This window comes from Panthera onca, chromosome C2 (assembly GCF_046562875.1).
Source record: "Panthera onca isolate mPanOnc1 chromosome C2, mPanOnc1 haplotype 2, whole genome shotgun sequence".
In the NCBI taxonomy this organism is placed as follows: domain Eukaryota; kingdom Metazoa; phylum Chordata; class Mammalia; order Carnivora; family Felidae; genus Panthera; species Panthera onca.
In genome coordinates this window covers 80,602,603-80,630,593 of record NC_138347.1, presented here as the reverse complement: position 1 = coordinate 80,630,593, position 27,991 = coordinate 80,602,603, and the positions used below count along the sequence as shown (strand labels likewise).

The window sequence follows — 27,991 nt, the reverse complement described above, 5'->3', positions numbered from 1 at the left end:
GGGTTTGGCACATAACTCAAATTCTAGCGTTTATTGAATACACGAAAGCACACTTTTTAAGCATCAGAGAGACATGTGAGCATGGGATGGGGCAAGGTAACATGTGGAAGTAAAGGCAGACATGAGAGGGCATCTCTGGCATTGCAGCCAGGGCTCGTGGCCACACAGGTCCTACAAGCAGCTCAGGAGCAGTTCATGAGCCTGGAGCAGTCTGGGTCATCGGTGATGGTATCTCAGCAGCAAAAGTGAGCGTCCACTGGTTCCTGCTGTTCCTGAATGCTCTTCATTTCTCAGCAACACTTTTTGTTTCTCTTGTTAAATGTCCATCAAGAGGAAGTCTTTTCATTTTTAAAAATTGTTCTTATGAAAAGTTAATAACAGTTCATTACAGAAAAATTAAATAGGACACTAAAAGATTCTATTAGCCCATTTATCTAGGAAAATAACAGTAACGGCTTGATAATATATATGTGCATACAGAAGTGATCTTTCTGTAAACTGAGGGAGTTGTAGATTTTATTTTGTGGCCACAATTAAGTAATACATAACTTTTGTGTAACTCCGTAAGCTGTTGCAATAACCCTTTATATTTTTAGGTCTGAACCTGTTTCAGTGTTTCACTATTACAAATAATACAAAGCTGGAATGACTGGCTGAAAATAAATTGGGATCTAAAAAGAGAGTAATTCATCTCCACAAACCTTAAAATATGGATCTACACATTTAAAATTGGTAACGTGTTACAAAACCATTTCATGGTACCTTTATAGTACTACTATTCTAAAATATCTGTGGTACTAATTTTTAAAGTCTAATTGTCAAAATTAACGAACTTATTGTCAACCGAATTGTTTTCGAATTGTATACCTGCACTCCACTGGAGGATCTTAGACCTTCCATTGATAAGAAATGTCAAGTTTTGAACTTACAGCAAAGAGGTACACATGGCTATTTTTTAAAGAATTTAGGTGTAAAAAAATGTCTAAGTCGCAGATGCTAAGAGTAAATTATGGCAGCACAGTCCTCCTGCAAACAGTGTTAGAGATATAAGAGCAGTGCAGATCTGTTGTCCACAAAGGGATTTTTTTTCTTCACAACCTAAGGCAGCAGGGATGGTGGCAGTGCACAAAAATTATGCAGTTTTGAGTTCACACACAGTGCCTATGTGTCCTGTTAACCCAGCCTTTTCAGATGTGACCCAAGCTTTTCACTTGGCTTTTCTCACATGGCTGTATTGTTGCAAGATGCCTGTTCCATGTCTAGCATCTCCCCTAAGATACAGACAGGAAGAAGGGGCAGAAATTAGAGCAAAAGCGTGTGTGCTCTGAAGTTACCCCTTTTTAAGGAGCTTTACTAGAAACTTCTCTTAACACATTTAGTTACCCCTCATTGACAAGACTGTGTCACACTGTGTCATCCTTACTGGTAGTGGAGGACAGACAATGTAGTTTTTTTTTTTTTTTTCTGTTCATAAGAAGAATGAATAGAGTGGTAGGTAACTAGCAGTCTCTATGCATAATTTTGGAAAAGATGGCTTAGGAAGACTTCTGGGAATTTCAGCTCCCCAAATAACCAAAAGAAAATGGGTGGGGGGATATAAAAAAGAGAAAAAAAAGAGGTTCTCAGTGGAAAGACCGGTTGGTCTGGCTATTAAAAGACAGGCCAAAAGAGGCCCAAATTGATGGGCAACCTTTACTGTCATGGTAAGGAAATACCAAGAGAAATAATAAGATTGCTCACCATACTGTCTGCCCTTCAACCCTGTGTTCAAACTTCAGACAGTTCCAAGACAACTACCCCTAGAGGGAAGCCAGTGACCCCAAATTAGGCCGCTTCCTCCACTGGGAACATTTGGGAACAGAGGCTTTATGTGCAAGTAACAGACGCGTGGCTATGGAAGGTGGGGTCTAGTGTGGGGTGTGGTTGAGACACAAATGTTTCAGGAACAGCAAGTCACAAGTACCCTTGCAGGAGTCTGCAGGCTAACAGAGAGAACAGGCCTGAAAACACTGAATAGGTAATACAAATAGGGAAGATACAATACTATCTCTGCCCCATCCTCTCCTTTTCTCCCCACACAGAAAAGAACCTTTAGCTGCCTATCACAGTTCATCCTAGTTTGACTAAATGATGAGTTTAGCTACCTATAGAAAGCATCTAGCTGACCCCATTCTGCTCTTTGTATATGACTTCACCATTCCTTCTATAACAAAGTCTACGAGTGGTTATTTGGCTCCAACCACTACAGAAACAAGCTTGGAAAGTTGCAGGGGAAAAACTGGCCTGGGCTGCTGCCAAACCAATGAGTCTGCCATCTCCTCCCTTGAGAACACTGGTGGTCCTGGCCATGTTCTTAAAGTCATCCTCACTGAAGAGTCTTCTTAAAGAAAACTTTATTTTAGTAAGACAAAGTTCAGTACGACAAAGATGTGTATGGTACTATTCCAGGTATTAGTTCGCAGTGAGGAAGGTGAGTAGAGTGCTCTCTTCGCGAGACTCTTTGGCTTGGAGCTCTGACCAGTCATTGCCCCAAAGTTCAATGCCTATGACATATTGCTGGAGCTGGAGCTAACTCTGCATGGAAACTTTCTGAAAGAAACACAAAGAGGATTCTGCTACCTGCACTGAAGACAGTGAAGATTAATTATGGAAGGGCTAGCTATAATACCAATTTAAATAAGGTTACAGCCAGCAAGCAAATAGTCCTCATTCTAGTGTGTGTGTGTGTGTGTGTGTGTGTGTGTGTGTGTGTGTGTACATTTAAAAAAAAAAAAACACTGATTATATGAGTTTTACCTTGAATGATCGCAGTCATTGCCCTAGACATCTCAGGTGATTCAGAGCACCTGTAGTAATTGAATTTCCTCAAGAAGATACTAAATCGCTTGTTTGGCTATATACCAAGTTATCTAATTAGCCTAGAGGCTGCAGATACAGAATAATACATAGCCCAACTGCTGGAGATACATACTTTATTCTAGAACAATTGAGGGATGGTAAATCATGGTACTGAATAAAAAACCAGGCAAAGTCCAGAAGCTGGATAGCCTACACAAAGGCTACGTTTAAAAGGGATGATATGATAAATGGAAGGCTCTCCTGCAGTTAAGAGAGAAAATATATGTGGGGATAGGGCATATGAGACTCACCAAATCTCTATCAGCTGAAACAGGGTTGATTGTACCTAGTCATTTAACTGGACCCATGAGAGGGAAGATCCATTCCCCAACCCCTGACATTCCCGGCTCCTGCCATCCTAAGGCATAGTCCCAACCCTATATAAATATGCTTTCTCTGAGTCTGAGATAAAGGGACTAGGCACCAGCATTTGTAACATCAAGTATGCTCATAAAGTCCTATATTATAACATCCATATTAAGTACCAAAAATTGGGACTCTGGGTTTTGTCAATAACTGTAGGTCTACTCCTAATTCTCCCACTTACTGGATATGAGGACCCCATGTATACCCATGACTGCCTGAGGAATACAGGGGGAGATGCTATTTGGAACTAAGTAGACCAGCACTGGGAGCCACTAAATGGTTCCCCCAAATCCCTGCTGGGCTCAGGAACAGAACTTACTATATAATTTCCAAAGTTCAGATTGATAGGGCTACTTCAGAGATCAGTGATAGAGCTATAGATGGCCAGCTATGCAACAGTAATGCTGAAGAAATGGTAACCATAAGATATATGGTGGTCTATATCCACATGTCCTTAAGATTATATTTTAGCTGGGGAGGGAGAAGGGGCATGTATTATTAAACAGGGAAAATGCCTACATCCCAGACCACTGCCCAAACACTTGGGATTCAATAAAATATGTCCATAAGTAAATGATTAAACTGAGTGGACTTCCATGTGGTCCTAGTTCTCCATACCATTTAGTAAAGTAGGAATTTATAATAAGGAAGTTTATTATTTGTGAAAGCAATATTTCTATTTTAAGGGACGAGTTATGTGAAAATAATGATGGCATCATGTTGGTCTGGAGATCAATGTGCTGGTCCACACAAAAGTCATGAGCTAAGGGGTGGATTGTGGCGGGTCATGACTTTTTTTAAGTATTGTAACTTAAGAAATCCCCTGGTTGGAAAGCCCCATGTTATATACAAAGCACCCTTTCCCCAACCATTATTTGTACCTCTGAACTATAAAGTCCTGCATCCTATGGTATAGTTTGAAGGTCTGTACTCAAAACATGAACTTGAGGTTCAGCAACAAGGTAGCTAGAACATCATCTTCTATAAACTGATAAAGAAAAACACAGACTGAGGAGACTCAGTGTCCCTCTGACCTGGTGGGACGCCCATCCTGCACTCGTGCCATAAGCCCATAGATTTTGGGCACATCTTAGGGAAGGAGAAGAAAGGCACTGGGGAGCAGCATGTGCTCTACTGCCTTAAGGCATTCTCTGCTCTAACTAGTTGGGTTATAGCCTTTATCTGAGATGAGCTAATGCTTGCTACCATGAAGATTAAAATCTGACATTTATCCTGACCCACAACTTACAGGGGTCATGGGCTCCACTGCAAGCAAGACTTACCACCTTCAGGGGATCCTGATGCTCATCAAATGACCGTCAAGTATCTTTAAAGGACTCTACAAATAGCTCTCAGAGTTTGTTGATTCCTACCTCAAGCCTAGCCTACACGGATTGCTACACATCCTGATTGTCAACCCCAGTGAGAGTGTTCAAAATAAAGTATCTCACCAAATTCCCAACAATCTCTTGACACCTGGAAAGCCTGCCAGTTTCCTTCCCAAATTCACGTGTGTAGCATTAATGTATTTCCATCTCCAATCCCCTTCAAAATATATCTAAAGATAACTATAAAAGATTCAGCTCTACCCAGAAAGAATGTATTCTGATTCATCAGCAATGGGTTGAGATGGGGTACTTTCTCCATGAGAATCTTGCCTATCTTAAGGGATCAACATGAGGATTGGAGTCAATCAGGGTGGAAAAAGATGATATAACCTACTTTTTGTGGGGGAGAGAGAGGTGGTTAAAATTCATCAAGTGCTTAGAACTTGCCGATAAAAATTTGGGGCATTCCACATGCTATCCCAGACAGAAACTGTCCTAGGGATAAATGTGTAAGCCATCTATGTTTCCTAAATTTGGTGTGTCCAGACTGGTTAAAGCTAAGGGTAAAATTAAACCTCATAGAAAGTGCCATAAACTGCAAAATGGAGCCTGCACTAGGCACATCTCTGCATTTTGGAAGGCTCTGCATTTGTGGGAAGCATTCCTCGGAACCCACCAGAAATATCAGAGCCTTTAGGAGTGGTTAAAGGTTGTAAATATGCAAGTTTTTTCATATGGAAAGTTTTGTACCCAAACCATCTTGTGTGTCCCATGTCTGGGTGAAGTTGTCAGCTAAAGATAAAAGTTTTTTTTAAGGATATAAATATCCATAGATCCTTAATGTTTTGAAAAACCACAGTATTTTGAAAAAATACTGTGTATTAATAATGTATTTTCCAGATTTCCCTTCTGGTAAAGGTTTGGTTCAGGTTGTTCACATCAGTCCTACAACTGAATACAACTAAAAAGGCTGGATAAAATATATTTAAATAATCTTTTCAAAGGCATCAAAGAGATTATAAAATAGCAAGGAATCATCAGGCCGAAAGTAAAGAGAAGTCAAGGATCTAGAGAAGGGAACAAGCCTGAAGCCACTTTTGTCCTGATAGCACTAGCTAATCCCAGAAAACTAGAACCTCACGTTTTATGGCCTATCAGGATAAAGAAGAGGACTAACTCTAGATCCATACAAGTTGGGGGACCTGACAGGAGGCCTTCCCCTACAACAACCTGGGTTCCAGGATCTCAGAATGAAGGGAGCAAGAATTGGAATAATCTAAAGAGAATTAAAACTTGGTAAAAATCCCTTGCATTGTCCAGGGTATATCAAACTCTGAACAGGCGATCCCAGACTGGTGGTGCCCCCAGGTGCCTGGCAGAAGCAAATGCAAATACTCTTTGGGGTAAAGTACCTTCTTTATAGGCCTCACAGTTAGTTATTCCTGCAAAATAACATGTCAAGTGCAATGACTAGCACAGAGTCAAAGATACCCAGCACATTAGAAAATTAGAATCAGGGAATGAAACCACCATAAAGAGATCATCAAAAACTGTCAGTGTAGGCCCCAGCATCTCTGTTTTAATGGGCCATCCAAGTCATTCTGATACATGCTAAAGCTTGAGAATTACTGCTTTATACTTTAATTCACATAAATATGCATCCTACACACAAAAATGTGTACATGTGTTAGGTCTAGGGGAGGGCCCAAGAATTTGCATTTCTAACAAGTTCCCAGATGATGCTCATGCCAGACCATGCTTTGAGGAACATGGGTATAAAAAAAGGAATTACTCTGCAGGTCACAATAGTGGTTACCTGTGGGGATAAGGGCCGTAACTTGGAACCAACATGTGGAAGGCTGGCAGTCTTTTCTTTCTTGACCTCAGTGGTGGTTACACAGTGTCATCATTAAATTATATGCTTATATTTTAATGCATAATGAGATCAGTGGTTGTCCCTTTTCCATTCGGTCATATAAGTCAAATACCACTGCACTGGTCCTGCCCACCATCATCCACCACCTTCATTTGTAACCAACTACCAAAGTAGAAAGTGTAAAAGGTTGCAAAGTTCCAAGACATAATTTCCTTTGCGTTAGTTCCTAATGTAATTAGCTCGCAAAATAGCTTTAAAACTCAAGACAAGAAAAGTTTAGTCTCAGTTTCTAAAAATCCTGTTAAAAAGTTGCTTAAAACCCAGAGATAGGATACTGTTTATAGTCTTAACTCTTTGTCCCCAGCGTAAAAATACCTGCAAAAATAAGCAACAGCTATCTTAAAATTTTACCAAGAAAACATTCCCAATGTAAAAAGGTACTTTAATTTTTTCTCCCAAGTTAAAAGAAAGGAGGGGAAATCCTAACTTTTACCAGTCTGAACTTTCTACTCCAAAGAGACAAAGTTGCTTGCTTCTCTCCCAACTGCAAAATGAAAATAAAATACCTAGTACTGGCTGCAGTAACAGTAAAATCCTACACTCTTCATTAATCCTTACCTATGGGGAAAAGCAATATTCATCAACTGGTCATAAATCTGTGAACACTTTAAGAGAAAATTTAGAAAGTCTCTTTGTGGGAAGGGGAACAACAAAAAAAGGCTGAAAAGCACCATATTAAATTGATCAGTGCAGATCGTACTTTTAAGTTCCCACTCATAAACTCTCAAACAGCGTTAGTGAAATCTGGGATGGGGACACAAGTTTCTTGTATTTATACAAAACACTTTTTCTGGAGGCCACATTCTTCCGTAAACATCAACAAAGAGTTAATATTTGCCATGTCTGCTTCTAAACCAACATATCCTATGACACAAACGCTGGCTATTACTCTGTGAGGAAACCACTGTAACAGTTACCACTGGTTCTGACTCTGGCAGCTAGTCAGTAGCTGCCTATGCCTTGTGATGTCCCAGACAGATATCTGAACAACCAAATGGTTTCCACAGCCAGGTCTGGGCGTAATAATTTATCTTTGGCAAAAACATATGCGGTTGGGTTTTGTTATGCCCATAAGCACCATGAGTGTGGTTACAAACACCTTCAACACCCAGACATACCTTCCCATAGATGTGGTAGGAACTGACTAGAGTGCTTTGCTTAGCTCCCACTATACCTTTGACCATTGCAGACCTGAATTCTTATGCCCCTCACAGCTTCTTCTTTCTTTACAACATCACAATATGACTGTGTAAGATGCCTAATCATTATTGTATCAACTACAGGCAATGTAGCAAGACAGTGTTGGTCGCTTAGCAAGGATCATTCCTGGATCCTGAAGGTTAGATCCAGACGACCTGGCTTGTGAAAGGCAGTTTTTGTAACCATATAATATACTGGAATTTCAGACTAATGTAGTTGGGGATATAAGAGTCTTATAAAGCTCCTCCATCCTGGGCAGGCAGAACCTGAGTAGCACCAGCCTAAACACCTGTCTTAGGAGGAGTTGGAGAGACCTGAGAAGCCACATTCATCAAACACTCCGATCCAATGCCCTCTGTGTCCATTATGTACAAGGTTATTCTTCACCAAGCTTCAAGCCAAGTCTTTTGTGAGATCATTTCAATTTAGAAAGTAATACTTACTTAAAAAAAAAAAAAGGCATAGCTATAGTTTCGGAGTAGAGCTGGTCCTAGCAGAGGAATGCTCCCTTTCCTACTCATTGTTGACAATGCCTTAAATACTGAACTGGCCCTTCAAAAGTACATCCTCATTCAATTCTTTTGAGTAGAAAACTCCAGATTATCATAATGTAGCTGAGCTGGTTATATTAAATTCTTTCACTTATCTTGAGTATAAGTATTATAGTAATGCAAATATAGCATCCATTTATTATGGGCTACAAGCTATACTAGATTACCAACACTCCGGACATTTTAGACCACGGTCAAAATTAACGTTAAGAAAACATCTATAGAGCTTCTGCATTATTATACCTTTCAGCACAATCTGAGTACTCTCTCTCCTTGCTCACAGTTTGTTGTAGCCTTTGTGAAAATATCAGATTCATATGCAGATGAGTGCCACTTATGAGCTGTATGAAGTCATGCAGCTCACCCAGTAGGTGCAGAGAGGACTTCAGTGATTACTCTCAGGTTAGGTTAAAGATTTCACCCCATCTACAGTTATATACAATACTCTCTCATAACCACTTGACTTGAAAAACCAATCACAAGCCCACAAAGCGTCCCACTCTTTCAAGAAAGCCAGAATCCCTGCCAACAACACACTCAACCCAAGTTGTGGGTACACCTATTGATTGTCCTGCTCCCCTATGAGTCCTCTGGATTACAAGGATTGGTCTGGAGGATTGTGGGATCTTCCAGTCATTTGTAAATCTCACTGTGCTTCATGTGAGTTAATAATGTCCATGTTGTCACCTTTAAACCAAAGTTCTTTTACATACCATTTGTTGGTTTTATTCTCAATTGGTTAATAACAAATGGAACCAAGAAAACTTTTCAGCCTCTATTTCTTCTATGTGGCAAGTAGTATCTAAGTAATTTTCCATTTTGAAACTGAAAGTATTCAAGTATTTCATGTAGAGAAGTGGAGGTCTTCCTACAAGTTGGTTTTGCAGCATTTCTGCCATTACTGGGTTACCTGTATTACATGAAGTTTACATGAAATATCTGACCATACTCATCAGTGTAATTCACACTTTCTGTTTACTTGCAGTGAGTACAAAACATAACTTGATCATTTTTTGAATCTTCTTCCTTAGCATGTCTTTGTCTAGCTTTCTGTACATCTCTATTTTGTATACAACCTAAAATCAGTGTTATTTGAAAGTCTTTTTCTTTTCCCCACAGATACACAGCTCCCACTACTATATACCCTCCTGAAAGTTGAAATCTTTACCTCTTCTTTGTCTTTGATCATTTTCAGTGGTTAAAAGAACTCTGGAAACAGACTACATGGGCTTAAGTCATCATTTGTTCATTGTGATCTTGAACACATTACCAAACCTCTTTGTTCCTCTTTTCCTAATCTGTAATATGTGGATAATAATACCTAAAGTCATAGGATTGTTATGAAGTTTCTACATGTGATGATGCAATATGTTTATAGATGTAAACCTCTATGACAACGCTTGACACATGATAAACACTGTACATCTCAGCTATTATCATATCTACAGCCATATAAACCCCACAGCTGTTGAGGTTACACATGCTCCTAGTCTTATGATTTCTGTGCTGTTTTTATTATACTAATCAAACTATTGACATATTAAGATATCCTATATACAGCCTACAAGTTTATCTAGCGGCCATAAGTATTTCTCTTGGATACTCAAAGGAGTAACTGAGCAAATGACAGAGCCTTCACCATGACACAAAATATACAGCATGGCTTTGAGGTTCCCTACCATACTCATTAGTGCTGGCTGTAGGGGTCACACACACTCCTGGGCTCCCATGATATCTGAAATAAAAACCACAAGACGAGATGTACCACCAATGGCAACGTAAATCAGGTATGTTCCCAGACAGTTGATAGCAAGATTATACACACATGTATACATATACATACACATTTACCCAGAGGTGGTCAACATTCTTGATAAAAGCCTATTCAGCCTTCTTCCTGCTCCTGCACAAAAGGGCATAAAGATTTTTTTTTTTTTTATAGTGTCACTAAAAAATCTATGGTAGATACTCACCTGCTGGAAGTAAAGTTCAAATCTGGTGCTAGCTGAATGTTGAGTAGAGTTATAAAGAAAAATAGTATGTGTGAATCTACCTCTTCAGCTAGAGTTTATTTAGGTTATCAGATAAATTTGTTGTCAACAGACAAAATAATGACAGAGACTAAACTAATTTTGTTTATTCTCTATTTTAGGGAAGATTTCACAAAAACCATTCTGCCTTAGTAGGAAACAGATGTTTACCCATATGGCTTTTTACTATCTCAAGAACCATTTTTGTTCAGATTCAACATGCATAAGCATTTCACTAATTCGTCTTCTACCTAGGATGTAGAAATCTAGAAAGAAGGGGGCGCTTGGGTGGCTTAGTCAGTTAAGCATCCAACTCTTGAATGTGGCTCAGGTCATGATCTTAGGGTCATGGGATTGATGGGATCCATGCTGAGTGTGGAGCCTGCTTAAGATTCTCTCGCTCTCTCTCTCTGCCCTTCCCACTGCTCTCATGCATAGGCATGCACATTCTCTCTAAAATAAATCCAGAAAGAACATCATTCTTACCTAAACACCTAGAAAAACTATAGAAAAGCTTTTCTTGAACCTGTTGGGAAGCTGAAGTTAGGGTGACCAACTGGACTTTTCCTGGTTTTAGTACTGTAAGTCCTATTCTTGGAAAACTCTCAGTACCACACAAATTGGGATGATTTGACACCCTAGCAAGTGTTGCAGACCGAGCAAGTAGCCTGAGAGCCAAGAAAAGACTGGCCTCACCAAAGAGAGATAGGATGTGAGCACTGAAGAAGAGATATCAACTACTATACAGGGTGGTAAGAATTCAGCTAAAATTGTTAACACATTGCTAAAGGCCAAGTGAGGACAAGCAATAATGTTTAGAAACCCCTCAGACAAAAAGGAGCTTGTTTCCATTTCCACTTACATCCTCTTCTCACTGGATGCTGATGAGAAAAACTGGGGACAAGGCAGGAGACCATATACAGCCTCCCTTGGAGGTGAAGGCCTTGCTGGAGCAGAGTAAGTTCCCATTATGGGAAGGACAAAAGTCCTGCCATACCCTTCCTATGAATGATAGCTGCAAGCCACTGGGAAAGGGGAAGCAAACTGTTGTCTCCAGGGCTCAGGTAGAGGACCCTTGATATTGGGTAAGGGCAAGAGTAAGAGAAGACAAACAAAGAGCTTCTATACCTGGATAAGGAGGGATAGGAAATGGTCTTGGGCTCAAGATCTCATACCAATACAATTACAGGAATCAGGAGAGCCTGGAGCCTGCTTCAGATTCTGTGTCTCCCTCTTTCTCTGCCCCTCCCCTGCTTGTGCTCTGTCTCTGTCTCTCAAAAATGAATAAATGTACAAAAAAAAAAGACTCATCAAAGATGCAAAGTAGAATTCTGTCTGCCATGGGGAGACTGAGGAGTTGAGGAAGACCCACCTGCAAGGCCTAAACATTAAGACTTGCCTAAGAGAGGCTGGACCAGGATGATTGGTCCTCTGGCTCCCACTACCAAGCTATCGAGCAGCAGGTTACAAGAAGGCAGAAAGGCAAAAGCATGGAGGCAGGCCTTTTTTTTTTTTTTTTTTTTGCAGGTTAAAAGGAAGGCTAGAAGCTGAGAGTGGAAAAGGAATGTTGAGAAAATCCCTTTAGCCTTCCATCCCACATCTTAAGTATAAGGTAACACTAGAGGAAATTGAAACCAATGGTGCACTGAAGGTACAACAAGAAAACCCAAACCCAGGTCAACCACTGACTGATTCAACACCCCACATGACTGATGGAGCAGAAGAAGAAACATACTTACTTGAGTCATCACTATCTTAATTTCTACTGTTCTATACAAGATGCCTACCATTGGGTAGAAAATTATGAGACACATAAGGAAAACAACCCATTGTCAAGAGAGAAGAGTCAACAGAATGAGGCTCAGAGATAACCTAAGTGTTGGAACTATGAGAGGGATTTGACATAACTTTAATATATTAATCATATATATTGAAGAGTCTAGTGGAAAAAGTAGATAACAGGAATGATCATACAGAAAATTTCAGTAGAGATAAAAACTATGTATGTCAAATGGAAATGCTAATAGAAAACACAGTAACAGAGATGAAAAATACCTTCAAAAGCCCATCAGTACACTTGATACAACATGAACTTGGAAAGCATGAACTTGAAGCTGTGTAACAGAAATTACCCAAACTAAAATACAAAGAGAAAAAAGTGTGAAGAAAACACAAAAGAGTGTTCAAGTGTTGTAGGGTAATACCAAACAGTCTAATAAAAGTGTATTTGGAATTCCAGGAGAGAGAGATAGCAGAAGAAACATTTGAAGAAAGAATGGCTGAATCTTCCAAAAATAATAAAATATACCAAACCACAGATACAAAAAGCTCACTGAGTCCCAAGTAGGATAAATACCAAAAGATACACACCCCGATACATTTTTTTCAAACTGCTGAAAAGTCAAGATAAAATCTTGAAGGTAGCCAGAGAAAAAGACACATTACAGAGAAACAAAGAATTACAGCTGGCTTAGAAACTATGCAACTCAGAATATAGTGGAGTTAATACCTATAAAACATTAATGAAAAATACTGTTAGTCCAGAATACTGTGCCCAGGGAAAACATCTTTCAGATATGATGGAAAAAGTAGACTTTAAAAGACAGACAGAACAACAAAACAAACAAAAAAACCACAAAATTTATTATCAATAGACCTGCACTAAAATAAAGGTCAAACCAACCTTCTCCAGGGGCACCTGGATGGCTCAGTCTGTTAAGCCTCCAACTCTTGATTTTGGCTCAGGTCATGATCTCATAGTTCATGGGTTTAAGCCTCTCATCACAGTGGAGAGCCTGCTTGGGATTCTCTCTCCTCTCTCTCTGTCCCTTCCCCACACCCCTCCCCTGCTTCTAAGCTCTCTCAAAATAAACTTAAAAAAAAAAAACAAAAAAAAAAAACCCCAACAGAAAGAATATGATACCAAACAGAACTTGCATCTACACAGATGAAGATCTCCAGAAATAGTTAAAATTAAAGTAAAATATAAAAGATACAGTTTATCATATTTTTAATTGTTCCAAAAGATAATTGGTAGCCTAAAGCAGTGGTTCTCAACCTCAGGCAATTTTGCCTCTCAGGAGACATTTGGCAATGCTGAGACATTTTTTTTATATATAAATTTTTTTAAATGTTTATTTATTTTTGAGACAGAAAGAGACAGAGCATGAACGGGGGAGGGCCAGAGAGAGAGGGAGACACAGAATCCGAAACAGGCTCCAGGCTCTGAGCTGTGGGCACAGAGCCCGACGCGGGGCTCAAACTCACGGACCGTGAGATCATGACCTGAGCCGAAGTCGGACGCTTAACCGACTGAGCCACCCAGGCGCCCCAAGACATCTTTGATTGTTACAATGGGGGTGGGGGTAGGGACGGGGGTGTAGTGCTACTACTGGCATCTAGGGGGTATAGAGGCCAGGAATGTTGCTAGACATCCCACATCCTTAAAAGGTGTCCTCAAAATGTCAACAGTACCAGACTGAGAGATTGTTGTAGCCTGACTGATAAAAAGACATAAAGTACCAGTGCGTGAAATGAAAAAGGGTCCATCACTACAGGTCTTGAACATTAAAAGAATACTACAATATCACAAACAACCATATGCCCCCAAACGTGGCTGAAATAGACAAATTCTTTATAAGACACAAATGACTAAGACTCACTTAAGTACATCGTCTGAATAGTCCTATGTCTATGAAAGATATTGAATTTGTAGTTGAAACACTTCCACCAGGGAAGCCTACAGGCCAAGATGCCCTCCCTGCCAAAAGTGAAGATCAGGACAAGACCAAGCTAGCTCTCGGTGTACATCTATTGGACATATGTCTTGTTAGGTGTCAGGAGAAACACTTGCGCTTCAACCTACTGGAAACTGCAGGAAGTCCAGAATTCCAAGTTATTCCCTCCAAGAAACCAGTCCTCCCCTCTCCCACCAACTCCCACCCTAGGACCACTTTTCAGAAAACTAGAGGCTCTAGGAGCACTGGGTCGGGACTAGTATCCAACACACACTGATTTAGAACTAACCTCTTCACTTACCACATTGCTTCTAAGAGACATTCAAAACACTGGATTGAGATATTGGAGTCCACCCATTGTACTTTCCATAACTAAAGGAGGATGCCCAAGTGAGAGCCTGCATATGCACATAATTTTCTGCTCCTTTTTATATTTCAGATCAATGCATCAGGCAATTTCATCACTAAAGCTAATTACTTTTTAAGGTAGCATGGCTGACAAAAAGGAGTCATAATTTGTAGCAATATAATAATTTAGAGCAAAGATTGGTGAGGTGAGCTTCCCTTGCTTATTTCTTCCTTCCCCTCTTTGCATACTCTATCATTTATTTTGCAAAACTAGACAAACAGCCAAATCAGTAGAAACAGTGGCCAGCATCTGAATTGGTTCCAGGGGCAAGAGCTGACACAAGTTTGAGACTCTCCTGTACAAGTGATGGTAATTCTGCAGTTCTAGACCACACAGGGGTACTTTCTGGAAGAGGAAGGGCAATGTGAGTTTTTTGGGGAGAGGCAGTTTTTCTGAACATTTTAAGTTCATAAGTTTCATAAAGTTTGCAGTACTCTGAAATCTTTAGAACAGTGCCCTCCAAAAGAAATATGTGAACATGTAGTTCAAAATTTTCTAGTAGTTATATTAAGGAGTAAAAATGGTGAATTTTAATATATTTTATTTAACCCAATATATCCAAAATATCATTTCAATATGCCGTCATAATAAAAATAGAACATTTTATATTAAAAAGTGAGACATTGAAATCTGGTGTGCATTTTACACTTATAGCACATCTTATTTTATTTTTATTTATTTTTTAAAGTTTATTTATTTTGAGAGGGAGAGTGTGAGCAGGGGAGGGGGAGGGAGAGAGAGAGAGAGAGAGAGAGAGAGAGAGAGAGAGAAAGGGAGAGGGAGAGAGAGAGAGAGAGAGAGTGAGAGAGAGGGAATCCCAAGCAAGCTCCATGCTGTCAGTGCAGAGCCCTATGTGGGACACGAACCCACAAACTGTGAGATCATGACCTGAGCCAAAATCAAGAGTCGGATGCTTAACAAACTGAGCCACCCTGGTGCCCCATTTTCTTTTCTTTTTAAGATGCCTACTAACACCTATTTTTAAAGTTTTTATTTAAATTCCAGTTTGTTAATATACAGTGTAGTATTAGTTTCGGGTGTACAATCTCGTGATTCCACACTCCATACATCACCTAGTACTCATCATAAGTGCACTCCTTACTCTCCTTCATCTATGTCACCCATCTGCCCACCCACATCCCCTCTGGTGACCATCACCTTGTTCTCTAAGTCTAGAGTTAAGGGTCTGTTTCTTGTTTTGCCTCTCTTTTTTCCCCCTTTGCTCATTTGTTTTGTTTTTTAAATTTCACATGTAAGTGAAATCATGATTTTGTCTTTCTCTGACTTTGGTTTAACATAATACTGTCTAGCTCCATCCATGTTGCTGCAAATGGCAAAATTTCATTCTTTTTTATGGTTAATATTCCATTATATATATATGCCATATCTTCTTTATCCATTCATCAGTCGATGGACACCTGGGCTGTTTCCATAATTTAGCTACTGTAGATAATGCTGCTGTAAACATTGGGATGCAGGTATCCCTTTGAATTAATATTTTTGTATTCTCTGGGTAAATACCTACTAGTGCAATTGCTGGATCATAGGGAAATTCTATTTTTAACTTTGTGAGGAACCTCCATACCGTTTTCCAGAGTGGCTGCACCAGTTTGCCTCCCCAGCAGCAGTGAGAGAAGCTTCCCCCTCCCCACATCCTCACCAACACCTGTTGTTTCTTGTGTGTTGTTGATTGTAGCCATTCTGACAGGTGTGAGGTGATACCTCATTGTAGTTTTGATGTGCATTTCCCTGATGATGAATAAAGCGCATCTTGCTGTAGACGCCTCGTTTTGAGTGCACGATAACCACTTGCAGGTTGTGGCTACAGTATTGGACAGCACAGCTGTCCAGCCTCTCAGCTTCCTTCTGGAAGCCTCTTAGTTCTTCCACATGGTGTCAAACAAGGCAGCCTCCTCTCTCTGCCCTCCCTGCCCCCTACACCTGCACCAGCACTTCTGGGGCATCTGTGAAAGTAGTCCCAGAACACCCATTAATAGAGCTGATTTCTCACCTGCCTCTATCCTTAGGCAAGGAGCCAAACATTGTTGCCTTCAAAAGTCTGGCACTTACACATTCTGCATATTCTCCGAAGGCCCTGAAATATAATGAGGGGTGGGGGTGGGCACTGGATCAGAAAGATCTCATGATTCCAACAACTGTGAGTTCAGGCAATAGAATCATCCCCCCCTCTGTCTCTTGATGCTCTTAGTAGCTACTGAGAGGTCTAGAGAAGACTCCCTTGTAACTATTTTTATATAATTGAATTTTATCAAAGAAGGCCTTCAGGAAAAGATGAGAGCTGGGACCAGTAACAGGTTCCTAATTTGCTGGGTCCAGTGGAAAAGGGAAAATATGGAGCCCTTTGTTCAAAAATTAAGAATTTTTCATCGTTGAGGGCAGAGCATTAAAACAAGCAGGAGGCCCTCTGAGCGTGGAGCCCTGCGCCACTGCACAGGTTGGACCTCCGTGAAGCTGGGGCTAGGTGGGGCGTAGGTCTCTGGAAGAAGCAAGGAAGTGGTGAGATTACCTGGACGATCCTTGAGGAATGGAACCTTAAAGGACGCTCCAAAATCAACTCTACTAGAATTCACCGAGGAAGAGGTTTTGAAGCCAGTGAGAACCATTTGGGAGGAAAGCAGTGAGGGGAAGAAGCAGGTGGGTAAGGCATTTGCCTTTGCTGATGAGACCACGGATTATCCCGGGTATTCATAGGATCAAGCTTCTGTGGCCCCAAGTTGGGTAACGACAGACTGACACCCGCAACGGTGACTTGCAGGCCTGGGCAGGAGTGACTCCGAGGCTACTTCATAGTCAACTTTCCTCCTCTCCAAGCCACACACAGGCGCTGCCGGCGAGGGACCTCCGGGAGCTCCGGCGGGGGGATCGGGTGCGAGCTGCGGCCAGGCTTCCGGCCGCTGAACCTGCATGGGGCGACCGGGTCTCGGCCCGGGGAGCGGACTTGGCTCACCCTCGCCCGGCAGCGGCCCCTCCCGCGCCCGCACTCCCGCCGCTCCCCCACTGGGGGACGCACGCCTCCAGCTGCAGGAGACTGGGGCGGGCAACGGCCGGCCGGACACCCGCACCCGAGACCCACCAGGGCGGATCGCGAACCCGAACCCTGTCTACTGTCGCAAAGGGCGGCCACTGGCCCCGGTCTGGCCTAGCCGCGGCCGCCGAGTCGCAGGGGCCTCGGTACCCCAGTCTCAGAGGCCCCTCTACCCGCAACTGGCGGCCGGGGGTGGCAACGGTTCAGGGCGTCTAACAGCCGCGGCTCAACCGAAACCCGGGGCTGGCGTCGCGCATTGGCCCGAGGGTGGTTTCCCGGGAGACAGGCCCCGCCCCCGGCCGCGCGCAGGGCCAGGCAGTTGTGGGTGTGCCAGGCCAGCTGGCGGATTCCAGGGTGGCTTGTGCTTGGGCCCGCTTTGGGGTCCCCTTCCATCGTTAGTTCTCCGTCTTGTTGCAGTGCGTGATCTGGCGCTGGGCACACGGCGTGGTATCATCCTCATTTTGGATAAACAAGAAAAAGATTTGCTAGCTCTGGCGGCTTGCGGGCCAACACCCATAGCTTGGGCTCCAGTGGGCCAAAGAGCGAGGAACGGCCAAGGCCTCCAGGGGGCGCCCTCTCCACGAACAACCGCCGGGCTCTCCGGGAGCTTGGCAACTCTCGAGCTGTTTTTTCAGGGCTCCCAATTTACTTAACCTCCTAGCTGAGTGAAGATCTCATCTCATATCGCAGATTTCTTACGCAACTAAACGTTAAATAACTTACTTTACTTAAAAATAATATTAACAAACTATAAGATTCCTGTTAATGCAACATCTGTGCTAATTTAGTTCTAAATTGAAAGGAAAGTCAAATCTCCCATGCAGTTTACCTCTTGTTCACCTTTGCAGTAACTGCGATTGAAACCTGTTTCAAAACAAGCATGTAGTTGGAGATACTATTATAAAAGTATCTTCTTTCCAAATAAGTGGCTATAAAAGTTTGAATTAGATCTAAAACGTTTCCTATTTACACTGATTAAATCATGCAACAGTGAAACGTGTATCTTACCTACCTACATTATCCTGTGAATATCTTACCTACCTGTTTTCCTGGTGCTATTTTACACAATCATACAGATCTTTAAATCTAATCATCATAATCAATGTCAGTATATTCAAATCTATCTTTAAGCCTATGTTATTTAACTTATGCAAAGATGGACATTTTGAAAGGTGTTGGTAAATGGGGTTAACAATATAAATTTGCTGATAAATAGCATCGTAATTTCCTTCATTTTAGGGAGATTGATTTTATTTTCTTGCAGTTTAAGAAGGACTTAAACTTTCAAAGGTATTTGAAATATGTGTCAATTTCACAGTAGTTACACTTTTTACTTCCTTGATGGAAACAAAGCATTCCCTAGTCATTTCAAATAGTGAGCATATTCAAATAGTGAATATTTTAAAAACATTTTTCTTTATAGACCTATATGATTTCTGTGTGCAGGCTAAAACATCCAAACTTTACTTGTTAATGTAAGATTTACAAATATCATTTAAGGAAATTCATATTACTGGATTCTATGAGGCTCATTAGTTGTGATTTTTCAAGTCTTGGTTACTTAGTGTTGTTGAAGAATAATGCAACCGATTGATGGTACACATCAATGGTACACTCCAATATGGTATCGGAATAGGGTTTTTAAAATTGTTTTCTTGAAATAATGTGTGCATCAAACATGAACAACCCCACTATATCCACTGTCAGTAGTTATCAAGGGGAAAAACACTCTATCAGATTTTTAAAAATTAAGTTTTGGATTTTGAGATAATTGTACATTCACGAGCATTTATAAGAAATAATACAGAGAGATCTGTGCCCTTTACCCAGTTTTTCCCAAAGGTGACATTTTACAAAACTATACTACAATATTAAGACATGGATAGTGAGATTGATACAGTCAAGATTACAGAACATTCTATTGCCAGAAGAACCTCACGTTGCTCCTTAATATATACCCACTTTCTACCTTTCCCCACCCCATCCTTAATTCATGATAACTATTCATCTGTTCTCTATTTCTATCATCTTGAAATTCTCATTTCAGGTTTGTAACATAAGTGGAAGCACTCAGTAAGTAACCTTTAAAACTGGCATTTTTCTACTCTGCGTAATTCTCTGAAGATTCATTCCAGTTGTTTCCTACATCAGTAGCTTGTGTCTTTTTGTTGCTCAGTAGTATTTCATGATGGATATGCCACTTTTTAACTATTCATCCATTGAAGGAATCTGGGCAGATTCCAGTTTTTCGCTTTTGTGAATGAAACTGCTGTAGACTTTTGTGAATAGGTTCATGTGTGATCACAAATCTTCATTTCGCTGGGATAAATGCCCAGAAATGTAATTTGCTGGATTGCATGACAGTTGCATGTTCAGTTTTTTCAGAAACTGCTCAACTGGTTTCTAGTGGCCGAACCACTTTATATGCCCATCAGCAAGTAAGGAGTGAACCGATCTCTCCAAATCCTCATCAGCATTTGGTGTTGTCATATTTTTTATTTTAGTTATTCTATAGGTATGTACTGATATCTCATTGTGGTTCTAATTTGCGTTTCCCAGTTGACTGATGATGTTGAACATCTTTTCATGTGCTGATTTTCAATCTACATATCCGCTTCAGTGAAATGTCTCTTCATTGAGCTCCGTTTTTTCCCGGCTCCCAATTTACTTACCTCCCAGCTGGTAACTATTGGATTGGGTGGGGTTTTTTACTGTTTTGTACCGCCACACCCTGCTTTACTGTGTTATAATTGACAAATAAAATTGTAAGATAAAGTGTACAGTGTGATGATTTAATATATGTTTACACTGTGAAAGAATCCCCCCCCTCCAGTTAGCACATTCATCACATACTTACCTTTTGTGTGTGTGAGAACATCTAAGTTCTGCTCTCTTAGCAAATGTCAATGATACAACATACAACACAGTGTTATCAACTAGAGATACATGTTATACATGAGATTCTCAGACCTTATATGTACTTGTAGTTTGTATCCTTTTACCGAACTCTCCCTGTTTTACTGTGTTGGAGTTTGTTTATACATTCTAAATACTAGCTCTTTGCCAGGTATGTGTTTTGTAAATATTTTCTCCCATTCTGTAGCTTGTCTTTTCCTCTTCTTAACAGTCTTCCAGAGAGCAAAGGTTTTTAACTTTGTTAATGTCCAATTTATCAATTTTTCCTTTTATGATGATGTTTTGTGTTAAGTCTAAGAACTTTTTGCCCAGCCTAGATCTTGAAGATTTTCTCCTATTTTTTTCTAAAAGTCTTATGGTTTCATTTAAGTTTTTGACCCGTTTGAGTTTTATTTTTTGTTTAAGGTGTGAGACTTAGGCCAGGATTCATTTTTGTTTGTTTGTTTATGGATGTGCGATTACTCCAGCAGCAATTAAACTTCTATCATCTTTTTAAAAAAACTTGTTTAAAACGAAAAACTGTTAAGTTTGGAAAAACTACAAAATTAGTAGAAAATTTGGAAATTAAATTTTATTAGGAATACAGTATGTTAGCTATGGAAGAAGCAATACTCCTTTTGCATTAAGTATGACCATAGAAAAAGAGGTATTTTCTTCAATAAAAATCAAGATTATTTTCTGAGCCACTTACAAAGTATCCTATGTAAATCATCCAAAAGGAGGAGAATGTTTTTTATAGCATTATTTATACTAATGAATCTATATATTCTTATTCTTATCCCGAAAGTGTAACGTTTTAGGTATCTTCTCTGAATGCTACTTTATGCAGTAATCAAAAAGGGATGTATATGGAATTATTATAGCAACATGAGTCAGATAATCTATTATCTTTTAACCCCTTAAATGCTTAAATAGGTGAACAGCAAAGCTTCATTATCGTGCATTGTCATTCAGGATGCATTCATGCATAGTAATGAAAAGTAGTTTGACTACAGTTTATTTTCGGACATCTCTCACCCTGTCATTGGTTCTTTTCAAAAAATAGAATTACTCAAGACAATACAATAAAATACCTGTATTTCTTTCCATTGTTATTCTAATATACTGTTGTACAGTTTGTAAGATGAAGTTTCATCCGGTACTATGGGATTTACATTTATATCTTATTATTGATTTTAATGGTGATGATCTTGATCTATCTTCTTTTAGCATAAATATTGGTTTGGAGACAGATAAATACGTTTTATCATGTTAAGGATGTATCTTCTGCTTACAGTTTAAACATTTTTGTCCAGAACAGGTATTGAATTTAATCTAACACTTCTTAGTGTCTAAGGGAATGATCATGTATTTATATATTGAAATCTGACATGGCAATTTATTTAAACGAATTTTCTGATATGGCAAGTTATTTAAATGAACCAGACTTTTATTCCTAGAATAAACCACATTTGGTCATGTTGTATTAGCCTCTTAATATGCTACTTTGTTTTCTACCATTTTATTTAGAATTTATGTCTGTATTCATGCGTGAGATTGTTCTATAGTTTTTTTTCTCTATGGTGTCTTTTTTTTTGGGGGGGGGGAATAGTTCCAAAATGGAAACCCCCTCTTTTTTTTTTTTAATACTCTAGAACAGTACAAATAACATTGGGATCACCTGCTTTTTCAAGTTATAGAGTCCTATGTGAAACTGTCTGGACATAGTGTTTTTGGGAATATAGGTCTTTGACAAATTTTAAGCATATAGTAACTGATCTATTTAAGACCAATTTTGGTGAGTTATGTTTTAATAAAATTAATTTTATTAGAACATTATCGATTTCATCCAGGTTTTCAAATTTAGTTGCCCACAATTTATCAAAGTAGTCTCTTATGTGTCAGGTTCACAATGTCTGCAATGATTTCCTCTTTTATATCACATATAATTGCATTTTTCCTTTTTTAAAAGTTTTCATTTTAATTCCAGTTAATTAACATACAGTGTTATATTAGTTTCAGGTGTACAATATAGTAATTCAACACTTCCATACATCACCTGGTGCTCATCACAACAGGTGCCTTCCTAAATCCCCATCACCCACCTCCCCCCCTCGCTCTGATAACCATGAGTGTGTTCTCTATAGTTAAGCGTCTGAGGGCACCCAGTCAGGTAAGCGTCCGACTTTGGCTCAGGCCATGATCTCATGGTTCATGAGCTGGGTTCCAGCCCCTCATTGGGCTCTGCATTGGCAGTGCACAGCCTGCTTGGGATTCTCTACCTGTCTCTGCCCCTCCGTAGCTCAGGCATTCTCCTCTCTCTCAAAATACACAAATTAACTTTAAAAAAAGGTCTGTTTCTTGCTTCCTCTCTCTTTTATTGTTTTCCCTTTGCTTGTTCATTTTTTTTTTTTTTTAATTCCACATATGAATGAAATGTGGTATTTTATTGCTTCCTATTTGCCCTTCAGAAACCAGCTCTGGTACCTTTAAAAAATACTATGACTTAAAAAAAATTTTTTTTTAATGTTAGTTTATTTATTTATTTATTTAAATGTTTGTTTATTTTTGAGAAAGAGAGAGAGAGAGAGACAGAGTGCGAGTGGGGGTGGGGCAGAGAGAGAGAGGAAGACACAGAATCGGAAACAGGCTCTAGGCTCTGAGCTGTCAGCATGGAGTCCGACGTGGGGCTTGAACTCTGCAGTAGCAGTGAGATCATGACCTGAGCCGAAGTCAAATGCTTAACCAACAGAGTCACCCAGGTGACTTTTTTTTTTTCTGATCTTGAATTTATAATTCATAATTCAAAATATGTACCTTTTCTTTTATTATTTATTATGTCTTTTATTATTTCCTTCCTCTACCTTCCTTCTATTTACTTTTATTGTTCTTTTTCTAGCTTCTAAAGTTGGATGGTTACTTCAACTATTTTAATTCTTTTTTGTTTGTTAATGTAATTATATAGTGTGTACAATTTCTTCTGAACACTGCCATAGTTATATACAGTGGATTCTGAATATGAAATGTGATAATTATTATTTGTTTTAATACATTCTGCAAGTTCAGTTTTGAGTTCCTGCTTGACTCAAGAATTGTTTAAAAATTATAAAAATAATATTCCCAGATATAAGAGAATTTTGTTTTTAAATTTGATTATAAATATATGGTTTTTAAACTTTGTCATCAAAGAACTTATCTGCAGTATTAAAAGTTTTTCTTGATGTTTTCTTGTGGCCTAATATGTAATCAATTTTAATGACTCCTTTTGTGGTTTCTTGGAAAGAAGGTGAGGTATATTTTTTTCCAAGAACTTGAATTTGATAAAAAATATACCAATACATTATTATGCTAATAAGTCTTGTGCATCCTTGTTTTTATTCACTTGGAATTCCTAGGCTGGGAGTAATAATGTGTCTTTTTACTAATGCATTTTTAAATCTGTTTCTTCACGTAATTCCTGTAGTTTTTATTTATTGATATTGATGTAATGTTAGCTAGTGCCAATGTTTATAGTTATTATCTTTTCATTGTTATCTGTATGCCTTGTCATTATGAATCACTCTTTGAGACATCATTTGATACTATTTTCTTTATTTAAAAAATGTTTGTTTATTTATTTTGAGTGGGGTAGGGGCAGAGAGAGAGACAGAGGGAGAGAGAGAATCCCAAGCAGGCTCCGTGCTGTCAGTGCAGAGCTCGATGCAGGGCTGGATCTCACAAACTGTGTGATCATCGCCTGAGCTAAAATCAAGAGTTGGATGCCAGCCAGGCATCCTGATACTGTTTTCTTTAAATTTATTTTATATAAGATCGGGATCTCTCTCCTCGTCATTTCTTTTTTTGTCTCTGCCTAGTATACAGTTCCCATTATTTTATTTTCAGTTTTAAACCCCTTTGTTTTTAAGATCTCCTGTATACAGTATTAAGTTGGTGCAGCTTTGTAATCCAAAATGAAAGTTTTCTCCTTAGCTGATTTAAATTTATCACTGTCAGCCACGGTGTGCTGGAGCCTCTCATAAGTTCTCAGCCCCCATTTAGTGATATCAGATCTGTAGCTTGAAATTGGCCAAGGTAGAGTTAGGTAGAACCTAGAAGAGAGCAGTGCAGTGGAAGGACCGCCCTGAGGCAGAGTCCCACGTCCTTGAAGGGGAATGATAGAGACTTCAGCTGGAGGCAAGGGCAGTGGTAAATAGGTTACACAATAGAAGCCCAGGGCACAATATCCTGACCTTGTGGCTTCCAAAACTCTGGGGACAACAGCTCCAGAGCCACAGGTGCTGAGCCTGCACTTTCCTCCTCCACCTCTGCCCCAGGGTAAACCCTAGATTCATTACACTGTATTTGCCCTGCAGGTATGGTACACCCCTTTCCTCCATGGAGAAAGACTGCCATGATGGTTCTGGTAACAAACCTTGTAGAGTCAAAAACTCTCCTTCTGAACCTGTGGGAAGAGTCCCCTACATGATTGGAAGCAACCTCCATTAGAGACCACCCCAGTGAATGTCATAGCTCCTCTCAGCCCAGAGAGAAGCAACAAATACCCAATCCCAAAACAACCTAGGGGCCATTCTACCTCTGGGAACCTGCCTGCTCTCCCACCTTGAGAGTGTACTTTTCACTATAATAAACTTTGCTTGCTACTCTCCTTCTGTCTGTCTTTATTTGAGTGTGGATCCCCAGTAAGTCTCCTCACGAGAGGAATCCAAGGAAGGAGACCTCCATTCACACAAGGCAGACTCTCCCACTGGTAACAGTAGGGGTATACGCAACATGGAAATCAGCAAAAGCTACAAGTTAACGTGTTTTGTTATGTTTTCCCGAGGACAGTTGTTAAACATTTTCTAGCACACCACTGGCTATCAGTGATATGTTTAGCTTAATTCTGTCATACTGTTTTATCTTACGTTTTTGTGTTTTAGTGTCTATTATGCAATATGTTTTGCACTTTTTTTGAGCTTGCGTATTTATTCTAATACTTTGTAAAGTATTTCTTTGATCTAGAGATTACTGTTATAAACATAATTTAGGATAAAACCTTTAATCCGCTGTTTATTCGGAATCTATTAACTCCCCACTGTGAGCAGCCACAAATTAATATATTTCCTTTTTCTTTCCTTTCACCCCTCCATTCAATTTTAATTGCTATTGTTCTTAGCATTTATCTTTGTATTGCTAAATAAATCTCCATTATTTCCACTTGATTTCTCAGCTTCCAATGATATCTTTTGGCCCCATATTATAGAGGATGAGTGAATTCAGTATTCACTACTAGCTACTTACTCTCCAAATTCTTTCTCAAATCTGTTAGATATGTCCGTTCCATATGGTAAGAATTATTGGATGGAAATTTAGAGGGACGCATTAGTGCTTCCGCAAGGCTTGACTTCCAACTGAATACATTTTTATCTTCCTCATTCTTGAGGTCTCCCCTTCCCCTTCACTTGTTTTTCTGTAGAATCTTTTGTCCAGGGACTCGGTATGGATATTGATCTCACTGACCTCAGTGCATACTTGGTGAAGGGGCACCAGTGCTAGTCATGAGACCACCTTGAAGACAGGAGGGACTCGGCTGGCAGCATGTACCAGATTCCAATGGAAACTACTCAGATCCTGCATTTTCCTATAAAACCCCACAGGTTTTTACCCCAGGTGGCCTTGCAGTCTTGGTGGCCTGCTGCAGTCTCCTTTGCCTGGCAAAGCAATAAATGATCTTCCTTTTTAGACCCAGACTCTGTCTTTACATTATGTATTTCAGCTCCAGAGAACAGAGGTCAGCTTTTGATATTACTACGTTTTCTTTCTGCATCGTTACCATAATCCCTACATTTGCTCTAATCTTTATTTTACAGCAAAGTAGATTCAATCTCAATGCCAAGCCTGCGGTTTTTTCATTTATCTCTTGGCTGAGTGAACTTCATCTTCTAGTGTTTTCTACAAGAAGGGCTCATCAGATATTCAAAATGTTCATTTCTTGCCTTTATACTTGAATGAAATTTTGAGTGAGTAAAATAGTCCTTGGTCTTATCTTGTTGAGGAGATTATAAACATTGGTCTACTATTTCCTGCTATGGGAATTCGCTCTGGGGGAATCGGAGGTCAGCCTTATTTTTTTTCCGTTGTAAATGAATTAATATTTTTGCATGGCTCCCCAAAGGACTCTTTGTCTTTGAAGTTTAGTAGCTTTGTGACAGTATGTCTTTGTGTTACTTTGTCCTGGGTAACTGTGTGTCCTTCCAATTTTGCAAATCAAATCTTTTATTTTTAAAAATTACATAATTTTCAAGCTGTTCAAAGCAACTTTTTTTCTTGAAAATTGTTTTTTATATTCTGTTTATTTTTCTTTTCCTCATTTGTTTTTATGGGAACTTTGCACAGATCTTTTGCAGTTCCTATTTGTGACCTCATTTTTGAGTCAGTGGGGAGTTTTTCCTGTGTCAGATATTTGCAGAAGGTTCACATGGAGGTGGGGCCACACCTGTGTTTTAAGTGTGCAGAAATTTTCTTTTGAATCTGAGTTTTATTTTTAATTACTTGTTAAAGATTTTCTTTTTAGAGAGAAAGAGAGTGAGTGTGAGTGGGGGAGGGGCATAGGGGGAGGGAGAGAGAGAGAGGGAAAGAGAGAGAACCCCAGGCAGGCTCCATGCTCAGCACAGAGCCCACTTGGGGCTCGATCCCACGACTTTGAGATCAAGACCTGAGCCGAAATCAAGAGTTTGGACGCTTAACTGACTGAGCCACCCAGGAGCCCCTAAGATTTTAGTTTTAAGTGACCTATACACCCAATGGGGAGCTCGAACTCACTACTCTAAGAGTTGAATGCCCCAATGACTGAGCCAGCCAGGTACCCCTTGAATATGAGTTTTAGATATGGGTTTTGACAGCCTGTCATTCATCTCAGTGATGGAAAAAGGCTGCTATGGTGCTTTTTGCTTTGCAAGTGTCTCTTCTCCCCCAACCACATGGGTAGACTCTTGCCTGAAATTATGTCTTGTCTGTGTAATTCAACCTTGCCTGCTCCACTTTTCACATCAAAACCAAGGCCAGGGAACCTGCCATTTTGTGACCGCTATATCCCTCAGTCACAAACAAAAGATTTTGGTATTGCACTCAGAGTGTGCTCCTGTCCTTAGACAATGTACTCTATGATCTCTTTCTGAGCTCTGTAGTCTCCTTTCCACTTCCTTCCATACTCTTCATGCACTTCCAGCACCTGTCCTACCCCTCCGTGCTTCTTCCAGTTTTGTGCCTAGAGGTTTCAGCAATCTTGTTTCTTTGAAGGAAGACTTCGCATTTCTGCTTCTCATTCTGCTGATGGCTTTAGGATGATTGCCAAGAAAAGGAAGAAATGGAAACCTCGAGCCTCACCTTCATTTTATTGTATGTATGTATGTATGTATGTATGTATGTATGTATTTATTTATTTATCTAGAGAGACTGAGATAGCGTGAGCTGGGGAGGGGCAGAGAGAGAAAGAGAGGGAAAGAAAAAGAGAGAGAGAGGGAATCCCAAACAGGCTCTGCTGCACTGTCAGCACAGAGCCCGATGTGGGGCTCGAACTCATGAAACTGTGAGATCATGACCTGAGCAGAAATCAA

General features: G+C 39.9%; 1 protein-coding gene and 1 long non-coding RNA gene across 3 annotated transcripts in view; one reads left to right on the top strand and one right to left on the bottom strand.

Moving 5' to 3' along the window:
* Positions 1–27,991, top strand: part of ST6GAL1 (ST6 beta-galactoside alpha-2,6-sialyltransferase 1) — a 485,891-nt gene that overhangs the window by 153,140 nt on the left and 304,760 nt on the right. The window lies entirely within an intron of this gene.
* On the bottom strand, positions 17–18,094 carry LOC132683502 (uncharacterized). 2 transcript variants are annotated; one of them, XR_009612255.3, is made up of 4 exons: positions 17,550–18,094; positions 16,983–17,376; positions 16,467–16,550; positions 17–10,014 (listed from the first exon to the last, which is right to left on the bottom strand). It is a non-coding gene; the product is annotated as an uncharacterized LOC132683502 (long non-coding RNA). The 2 variants fall into 2 exon arrangements; XR_009612254.3 differs by having other exon boundaries at positions 16,983–18,049.